This window comes from Hydra vulgaris, chromosome 02, assembly GCF_038396675.1.
Source record: "Hydra vulgaris chromosome 02, alternate assembly HydraT2T_AEP".
Lineage (NCBI taxonomy): Eukaryota > Metazoa > Cnidaria > Hydrozoa > Anthoathecata > Hydridae > Hydra > Hydra vulgaris.
Window position 1 is genome coordinate 72059496 of NC_088921.1, and position 11549 is coordinate 72071044.

At 27.9% G+C, this 11549-nt stretch overlaps 1 long non-coding RNA gene across 1 annotated transcript; it reads right to left on the reverse strand.

Annotated features, from left to right (window-relative positions):
- Positions 1–3757: 3757 nt before the first annotated feature.
- On the reverse strand, positions 3758–6648 carry LOC136076610 (uncharacterized). Its single transcript, XR_010636423.1, has 2 exons — positions 6480–6648; positions 3758–3996 (listed from the first exon to the last, which is right to left on the reverse strand). It is a non-coding gene; the product is annotated as an uncharacterized LOC136076610 (long non-coding RNA).
- Between the last annotated feature and the right edge of the window lie 4901 nt (positions 6649–11549).

The window sequence follows — 11549 nt, forward strand, 5'->3', positions numbered from 1 at the left end:
CGCTGTCTTTCCAAACCTTCCACTAAATGGATGTTTCCTTTTTCTGGTTAATAAAGTTTCAGAATACAAATTACTTTTTGATTTCAAAATAATTTTCGATGTTAAAGTGGTTTTCGATTTCAATTTTTTTATAGGAGAGTTTCTTTTTATTAGCCCTGTTGGTTGACTGACATTTTGTATTACTAAAGGTGTAATGGTATCTAGGTCTGTGTTCATATGATTCAAAACTTTTTCATCTTTCACAAGATATGTTAAATCCATTAGTCTTTTTAATTTAGAGCGGGAGTCAATTTGATGACATTTTGAAATCGACTTGCGTGTTTTAAAGTCGTTCACGCATTGCTTTTCAATTAGTTTCTTACCCTTATCATTAGTATCAAAATTGTTAATTGGTAATTCAAAACTACTGTTGTATTCAGTAATACTATTTATTGATTCGCCTATGAGTTGTTCGTTTTTGTTTTCTGCTAGATTTTCATTCCATTGAGTATCTTTCTGAATTGCGTGAGCAAAAATTCCAGGATCCAGAACAGACCAACTATGATTAAGAAACTTGATAGTAAGATTTTCAAATGTAGACATTCCAGATTTAAAAACGGCAAAAAAGTGTTTACAAATAACTCTATGTCGACGATAATCTGAGCATGAACAGGAACAAAATTTATCTTCATTACCTATGCACACAATATATTTTTTATAGTCGTTAGTTTCAAGTTCGGAACTATTGACAGCGAATGTTATCTGATCTATTCTTGTAACTGAATTCACCATTGCAGATGTTACATTGCTGTCGTTGGTCAATAAAATGTTAACGAGTTGCTTTGGGCGATTTCGGAAATATAACTCCGTCATTATATTTTTTATAACCTTCGCTGTACCGTACATTCAACTCCACGTATTTACGATAATGCTTTGGTATGAAGTGTTCGATAACGACGGTAAGCATTTCACTGAGTGAACAAGATTTATAGTTTGCAAGGACATCGTATTTTAAGTCTTCGTTTAATCGCTCTGTGCCATTGTTGATATTATTAAACATCATGTCGTCAGGCCTATAAGCCAGACACCATCTTTGTATTTCTGGTAACCACGTTCCATGAAACCTAGATAAAAATAGCTAATCTTAGTGATTTGCTGCTATGGGATCGCACCGGAACTTCTTTTTTTTTACATAAACAAACATTTTTATAAAAAACTGAATTAAGCCTGAATAACCGGTTAAAAAAAATTCACAGGAAAAGAGAGGGGGTTGATACATTCGTGCGAGCTGGTTCTTAGAATTTTAGCAGCTCATCAATGGCTACTCTAGTTGTGTATATAACAGTTTTTTCAACTAACATAACTTAACATTAAGAACAAAAAAAAACAAAAATATAAAAAATATAATGTTTAGTATCAAAAAAGTAAAGACATATTCTTGTAAAGACATATCTTTGTAAAAACATATCCTTGTAAAAAAAACACCTTGATATAATTTGATAGTTTAATTATATACGCAAACTTACCATTTTAGAAGTTTTCCTTTACAAAATTCCCAGAATAAGAAATCAGACGTAGCTTTTCGACAGTCTTCGATATTTTCGGAATGTGCTATACGACGCAAATATATTGTTGGGCAATATTTTGCACTCCATTATCAGACTTGGAAATCCAACGGTGCCAAGATTGCTCACGATGAAAGTCACACAAGTACACTTTGATGTTAGGGAAAACTGACTCTAGGGAAGAAATCTCTTCTTCATCAAAATCAACCATGGCATATTTAGGATCTATATTAGGATTCCATGATTTTATGAACATCAAAGCTTTTGTGATCATGGCTTGCGTCTCTTCCTGTAACACAAAAATTGCAACAACTTGAAAATTGAAATTAGTTCTTACAACCAAAAAAAACAAAGGCAAAGCATACTTTGTGGTTTTATACGTTGCATCTAAACATATGAAATGTTCTGCATATCTTCGATACAAGCGTTTCATTTTGTCCGATTGATAAACAAAAATCATTTTACCATCTGTATTATGAGTTGCTAAATTTTTTATTACTTTTTCGATTTCTTCGTCACTTTGCAAATCTGTGACATTTTCTACTGTTTGATCTTCGATGCGCTTTTTCAAACCCTCAAACTTTATGTCACCCCATTTGCACCATTTATCTTTTATGAGCTGTTCAACATTTATTTGGTCTACTTTAGCATATTGATTTTTCAGCTTTTCGGAATTAATAATATTTCTAATTTTCTTTCGAGAAGGTGTATATCGACGTCGTTGAAAGTCAGTGTCACAATACTTTGGCAAAATAACTAGATTTACATATCCTTCAGCTCTACTTTCTAAATCCCTTATACCCTTACAACCATTTCTTATTTGTTCTCGTAAAAATTCATCAACTCGTTTATCTAACGGTTCTATCAAACCAGTTGCTTCACCAATGTTATGATTTGTATGCGGTTCAGTAGGCCATTTTAGCAAATAAACAAGTCGGCCGATTTGAGGAGAATCTTTAGATCTTACTACTTCAAACTGCCGTCCCGCGTTAGTTCGATTATATGTATTATTTTTTGCCAGTTTAATTTCATTAAAGATCATGATTTTTTTAACCGAAAAAGACACAGGACAATCCATTTTTTTTGTCGGTTGCGTGTACTTACGTGATTTTTTGTACACGTGATCCTTCATACGCAGAGCATTGTTTTCCATTCGGTATCGTTCCTTTTTCTTAGTATCGATATCTTTTCCTTGATGACAATAATATATTCGCTTTAAAGCAGCAATATATAAGGGTGTCCACTGTACGGGATTGGTAGTCGATCGTTTGCACCACAAAATTTCCAGCATGGTTTTGGTAAATTCTTCGAGGAATTCAAAATGTCACTAAGTGAAACTAAACAGAATAAATCAAAACAATAAACAAGATTGTTGGATGCGATCTATGTTGATTTCCACTCCTATACTCACTGTCATACCTACGCGTCAATATGTAGTAACTTTATTTCAATCTTATGCACATTACACTTACATAAAAAAGTTATTTATTAAAGCTTACCATCTTTGGAAAAATCTTTTGATTCCTTAGTGATACGATACTTTGTAATCGTGTCTTCTTCGTATGTTAGTATAGCATCTGACAATGAATTGTAGCTCATAAACTGGAAAACATCTAAATAAAGTAAAAAATTAAATCTGACCTAAATTATGGAATGAATAACTAAAAAATCGCACAATCGCAAATAAGACCAAACAACGTGTTTTTTTTTTTGATATCAAAGACAATCAGTGGTGGCATTCCGCATTCCTATGATGTTTATTCTATAATTCAAATCATTGTCATGTCATGTAAAAATAATGTAATGTTTGCGGGCAATGATCATACGTAAACATTTGAATATATTAGTATTCCTTTATTATTTAAGACATTCCTCCTATTAGTATTCCTTTAATTATTTTTTAGTAAGATTTTGCCTGCACTACGTTGGAAAAAACGCAATGTCAGAGACTTTGGAACTAAGTATGTATTCTATAATGCACAAGTGAACTTTAAAACTTTAAGGAAAAAAGTCACAAAGCCAACCAATATACTGAGGAACCATGTGCATAGTTACGGGACCCATATGGGTAACCCGTTGCTACCCTAGCCGGAGAATCAAATAAGATTTAAATGGAAACTTATAAGAATACCGGATGTTATTCACATAATTCAACCATAAGATGCCTACATACGGATAATAAATATAGTTTTTATTAAAAAAAAAAATCACAATAAATTTATATAGTTTTTATTATAATAAAAAAATCAATATAAATTTATACAAATTTAAAACGTTTTTTAATGGATAACAAAAACAGCGTACAACTCAGGTAGATTATCGTTGGTAGCGTATTTTGTAGATTAAAATCGGCTGTTACTCCCACGATGCAACAAGTTCGAGCAACAACAAAAGCTCCGTTTGTATTTCTTTTTAAGTTCAATTTTCATGATCCAATTTAACTTAACAGCACCTAATTATCAAACAGAAGCATATTAAAAACCAACATTGGTTGGTTTACTAACACAGCCTGGTTTAGCCGTGATACTTTAAAACATAAACAAACAGCTTGCCTAATTTTGAAAATGGTAAATCAGCACATTAAAATTTTATTTTTAAAAAAAAAGTCTTTAATTTTTTGGTAAGAAAACTGCTTAAGTATGCTTTTTAATGCTTAAAGCCAAGCCTAATTTTAGGGATGTACATAAAAGCATTTAACACAATTTGCCAAACTATCCTAGAAATTTTATTTAAAGCAAACCGTGCTGCATGGCCACAAACAGTTATTTACAGAAATCAGCGCTGAATATTTTTAATAATTCAACTTGCTTAATTATTATAAATATCAAAATTTAGGCCTGCAGTCAAAAAAAGAAACAAATAAATTACTTTAATCAACTTGATGCATAAATCATAAATTTCATTTTATCACCAAATTTAATAAATATGGCATTTGCTTATATTCCTGGTCTTCAAACTAAGTTTTCTTCTTGAATCTGACTTTTTACGATGTTTACCTACCTACTTGCTCGTTGTGAGACTAATTTAAATTCATCTTTGAATCTCAATGTTGATGTTGGCAATCATGTCACCTTAATAGTCACATCCTTGGGCTGCTCAATAGAACTCAATTGTTTCTAAATCTGCAAGTATTAAAGCTCAAAATTTTTGCAATTCGTGACTGGTATCATGTCTTTGATCCTATTCAGTGCTCGATTTCTGCTCATTCAATCTTGGGAAGCTCTGAATGCAGTTCGATCTATGTAAAACTTTCTCATTTTTCTTCAATGTCTCCATTCTTCCTATCGCAGTGCGTCTTGCAACGACCTTACGTTTAAAAAATCGCATAGGGAGGTGAAGCTTCTTCATTGCAACAATAAATGTGCTCCTTTTGTAATTTTAATATACAAGCTGGCATGGAGTTTCTTATTCCTTCTCGCCAATTCTATGTCAATCTTCACTTTTCTCAGTGATTTTCTTCTCATCGAGCTGTTGCTATTTCAAATTGTAATCATACTTCCATCTTCCATCTCAAACAACTCTCCTGAAAACAAATATCTCTTTAAAGGCAACAAAGAAACTAAAAGTGCTGCAAATAAATTGCAAGCACTCCTTTTAACACATAATCATTCTATCCCTGATAAATTTTTTTTATAATAAATACTCAAACTAATGACCTTGTTCAGCTAATAAATTGTTTGTTTGTATTAGTTCAGTTAGTTAATATCGCTATCCAGCACATTTACAAATTTGTTAACTATTAGAGAAAGCCTTCATCTTCAATCTGTTAGTAAATATAATCTTTTTATTTCAAATCATTTTGCTACAAAAAATCCATAAAATACCAATTCATAAAATGATCAAACAATCTTCCTTCTCAGTTAAAATCAATTAACTCAATTGCTAACTTTAAAAACTAACTTTTTAACTATTTGTTAAAAAAATACTATTATATATATGCAATAATAACTGTTTTTATATATTATTCTGAATGTTATTATTATAATTACTATTGTTACAATTATTACTGTTATTACTATTGTTATCTTTATTGTAATGTGGTAGGTTTTTACAAGAGATTTTATTTACGTCTGCCAATTGTTAAAATATATATAACTTGAATCTAAATTTTTAGTAATGGCAAGTTTCCTACATTTTCTTTTTCTTAAAATTTAATAAAATCTTATATCTAAAAATTCATAAAATGATAATTTCAGTACAACTCTTCCCTACTCCAGTTTTTATGCTTTCTCAGAAAAATCACATAGTAATCTCATAAACACACACACACACACACACACACACACACACACACACACACACACATATTTATACATATAATGCATACAATATGAAACACATATAATATAAACTTATATTATTATATATATAATAATATATAAACATATATATTAAGCTTTCATATAAATAATTCTTATATAAAAATTATGCATATGTAATTATGAGCTTAATTTATATATAATTAAATTTATATATATATATATATATATATATATATATATATATATATATATATATATATATACATATATATATATATATATACGTATATATATATATATATATATATATATATATATATATATATATATATATATATATATATATATACATATAATTATGAGCTATAAGATATCTTTATAATATATAAACATTGTTTTTATATAATATATAAACAATATAGCTATAAGATATATATATATATATATATATATATATATATATATATATATATATATATATATATATATATATATATATATATATATATATATACATATATATATATATATATATATATATATATATATATATATATATATATATATTTATATTTATATATATATATATATATATGTATATAAATATATATATTTATTATATATAATTATGAGCTTAATTTATAGATAATAAAAATGATGAGCTTAAACTTACCTTTTAGAAATATTACATCCATGAATGACTAAAGTAAACTAATGTGAATGTAATAAACTAAATGAAATAAAGACAACCTAAATATGCACTTGAAATAACAAATCAAATTATGCACGTGTGTTGTTGCGGCAAAAAATTTAGATATTGTTCGGCAAAATACTGCATTTAAAAATAATCGTTGCGAGTGGGATATGATCTAGACACAACCCGCTAACAACAACAATCTTTGTGTGCAGGTTCCGAAGTCCGGAAACGAGAAAAACAGTATGAAAGAGTTAAAACAATGTGCTATTGTTCGCTTCCAAACTATATCTTTCTTATAACTATGGAATGATTTAAGGTGTATATGATGGCGATAAAGAAATTTTAGCTATTGAATTATAAACAATGAATCAAAAAACTTATTAATAAGCTGTTGTTATCGACCACCTGATGGCATGAGAGCATTTTTTTTTTGAACAAAGTATTTTTAAAAAAAGGTATTAGAGAAAAAAAAAGATTTTCATTATTGGGGACCTAAATATGAATTGTTTTCTATACAATGAAAATAATAAAATTAAAGACTTTTACGATTCTTTTTTCAAAACTGGAGCAATACCCTTGATTAATCGTCCAACAAGAGTAACAAAAAACTCAGTGTCTTTGATTGATAATATTATTACAACAGATATATCCGACAATGATATCCAAACAGGTATCCTAAAATTGGATATATCTAATCATTTTTCAATATTTTTGTTGCTTAAATCAAATTCTAAAAATATAAACAAATCAAATAAAATTAAAATACGCACTTTTAATGAAACCGATATAAAACAATTTAAAAACCAATCATCACTCCTACACTGGAAGCATATTAACTTTAATGATAATGCAGACAAAGTTTATGATATTTTTTTTGAAACATTTTATTCCGTGTATGACGCTAATTTTCCTATCATTGTAAAAACATTTAATCCAAAAAATATAAACAACCCATGGGTGATCAGGGGATTTAAAAAATCATCAAAAATAAAACAGAAGCTTTATATAAAATTATCTTTATAACAAAATCATCTGCAAATGAAAAAATATATAAAGAAAACAAATACCTCTTTGAAAAAGTACGTAAAAACTTGAAAAAAAATTACTACTCAAGACTCATAGATAAATTTAAAAATAACTCAAAACGCACTTGGCAAATAATGAATGAAGTTAGTGGTAGACAAAAAAGATCCATCCCCCAAACAATTGTAGTTGATAACAAACATATATGCAAATCAAAAGCTATAGCTCATGAATTTCATAAATTCTTTGTTGACATCGGTCCCAAACTAGCAAACAAAATTCCTTATACAAATGCTACATTTAGAGGTTTTTTAGTACAAGTTGATTTACTAGTTCCAACGAATTATCTTCTGAACTATCTTTTCAAGAGTTTGAAAAGATAGTTCAGATTTTTTTTTTTTAAAGAGTTTTGAAAGCTTTCAAAACTCTTTAAAAAAAAAAAAAATCAACCGGAGCAGATAACATAAACGTCATAGAATGATTTGAATACTTAAAAGATATCCTATTTAAGGTCTATGGAGCATCTATACGCCAAGGAGTTTTTCCTGAACAACTAAAAATTGCTAAGGTTACTCCAATTTTAAAAGAAGGTGATCAAACAAATATCAGTAATTATCGCTCTATCTCTGTCCTCTCCACATTTTCAAAAATACTAGAACGTATTATGTACAATAGATTATACAATTATCTTCATTCTAATAATTTTTATACAACTCTCGATTCGGCTTTAAAAGAAATAATTCCACAGAATATGTAGTTATCCAATTTGTACGTGAAATCTCTAATTCTTTTGAAAAGTCTAAATATACATTAGGTGCTTTCATCGACCTTTCGAAAGCATTCGATACTGTCGATCATGAAGTTTTACTTATTCTTTTCCGATAATAACATTTACAAACTCTTCTATACTATGAATAATGAACTTAAAAGTATATCCAAATGGTTTAAATGCAACGAACTAACTCTTAACATTAAAAAAACAAATTGGGTTCTTTTCCACCTAGTCTCTAAAAAAGCTTATTTACCCCAAAGTTTGCCTAAAATTTTTATTGATGATATTGAAATAAAAAGACATAATGTAACAAAGTTCTTAGGTGTTTTTCTTGATGAAAACATCATATGGAAAACGCATATCGACTATATTAGTACAAAAATTTGTAAATATATTGGAATTATATATAAAACCAGAACATATTTATGTAAAAAAAGTCTAACTCAACTTTACTTCTCTTTAATTCATAGTTATTTAAACTATGCTAATGTTGCATGGGGAAGCACTGAAAAAAGTAAGTTAAAATGTCTTTATCGCTGTCAGAAACATGCGATCCGTTTAATAAACTTTGCGGATCGATATTCATTCCAAACCACTTTTTATTGAAATAAAAGCTCTCAATATTTATGAGCTTAATGTTTTTAATGTTTTGTGCTTTATGTATAAGTGGAAAATGACATATCTTTACCCGTTTTTAAAAATCTCTTTTGTTTGAAATCAATAAATAAATATACACTTAGAAGCAATAATTTTATACATAAGTCGAACCAAGTTTAATCAGTTTTGTATTGCATATCGTGCACCTTATCTTTGGAATAAAATTGTTTTGTCTAATTTCGACATGCATTTTACTTTTCCCATTTTCAAATATAAACTAAAAAATTTAATTATCTTAATGGATGATGTCAGGTTTTTTTAATTGTAATTTTATATTTTCTTTATAACTTTTATTGTTAATTACGTTTTATTTTGTTGATTATGTTTTGATGTAGTTTATATACACATGCTTGTAAAAGGTTCTGATGATAAGATCAGTACGATCTTCTTTCAGAAACCTTGTTTGTGTTTGTGAAAGTACTTTATTTACTACGGCAACAAATGTAAACTTAAAAAAAGAAAATTTTGTACTTTGAAAAAACAACGTTAAAAACACAGACCAGATTACTGGTTAAAAATTAATTTATCTCAAATCAAAAATGAAAATTTATAAAATAGGTCAAAAAATAAATCGGTCGAAAACGAAAACGTCATAAATTGGTTGAAAATAAAAAAAAGACTATAATCGGTTGAAAACAATTTAGGCTTCAGTAGGTTATCTAAAAATTAGTTAAGAACAACTTAGTAGGTCGAGATTTTTGTAGGTTTAATTATCTGACACGCAATTGCAGACAGTGGCGTTGCTAAGGGGTACAATCCGCATCGGGTGACACCATCAGAGGAGTGACACTAAAATAAATAAAAAGTAAAAATTTTTAGTCTAGAGGGGTGACACTAAAAGGTTATTGGTGTTGCTATATAGCGTAATACAACATTTAAACTTTACACAACGTTAAAGAAATCACAGCTTCTGTTATAATAGCAGTTTCTATTAAAAAAAATTAGAACGGTATTTATTATTTAGTGACGATGTTTAAATATTAGGGTGTCTTAAAAAATTTTTTTTTTCGAAAATCAAAATGTGGAAAAGTTCAATCGTTATCATTATGTATTAGTAGCTTATAGTAAAGATTTCAGCCTTTCCAATCAACTCTAAGGTAAAGAAGGTGGTTTTAGTCAATATTATATTGCGAATGTATTATTTTTTAATAACTTTTTTTATGTTAGGAGAATTTAGCATACACATTTTTTTTTATTTATGTAAATGTTTTATTAAAATTATATATATAATTATTTTTAAATTATTTACATATTTTTATTTATAAAACATAACAAAAACTATTAAAAAATAATATAATTATTAGTTTTAATAAGACGTTAAAAAAAAAAAGAGAGATTTGTTTGCTAAACTTTCTTATGTCCGCGCGCAATTAAAATTGCGCGCGGACATAAGAAAGTTTTACATAATAGGAAAGTTGCATGGCTTACTATAAAAGAGGCCTTGCCAACGCGCGGCTTGCATAAAAAACTGGAGACAAGATTAAAAATATTACTTCGCAGTAATTTACATTTTCAGTTAGGTAATTTTCGCATGAATATAATATTTGTATGATATATCTACTAAAAGTAACTTATAAAAAGTGAAAAGATAATCTTTTTTTTTTTTTTTTTAATTTTGTTTGTTTTATTTTGTTTTTTTGATTTTGTTTAAGATTGTAATATAACTAACAAATAACATTAATAACAATTTTAAATTAACTTAAATGTATCTAAAACTAATTATGTTTAAACAATTTAGTTAGTATATATAGATTTATATTTTGCTATAATTTGATATTAGCATTTGCCACAAAATTTATTAATGGGTTTTTTAAGTATTAAAAATAAATTCTTGAGAAAAAAGAGATAAAATCTTTAGAGAATAAAAAGTAAATACAAGCTTTTTAGATATTTTACTAAACACAATTTTACAGTTTTTGTTAAAAACATTGCAAGCATTTTACTTTGTGCTGAGTTTTATCAACTTCTGCTTTGGCTCCTTGTGTGAACGAGGTGAATAGAGTCGACAATAATTATTAAATAAAATATTTGTCATTGTTAATCCCATGATGTCTTTGCATATCTAATGAATAAAATTTTGATAGCATCATAAGGAGGTTACACAGTGATGACCGACAAGTGTCATTATATACTTCATAAAAAAGAATATAACAGTAAGTTGCCCATTGACAAACTTTGTCACCAGGAATTCTTAAACCTTCTTGATTTATGTCCTTTACAAAAATTTACAGAAATAAATCAAGTTCCTTCTGAGCCTTGTCTTTTTTTTTTCCAAAGAGCTTTTTTTAATGGATCTGTTGTAAAGTTGCCTAATAATACATACTGATGAGTTGAATCAATTAGAATCTTTCAAACAAATGTCTGCATATGGACTGTGAACATTACAAATTTTCCAAAATTCAATGACTCTAGATATAAATAATCGTCCCTTCATTTTCATGCAGGTCTGGATGACTTTTTAATGCTGACAATGTTTCATTGCAAAAAACTTGCAGACAAGTGATAACTTTTTGTCTTTCAATTGGCTTTGGATAAACAGAAACTTTCGTTAGTTTAGACATTTTAACAATGTTTTTCGTTTCAAGCTTGTACAA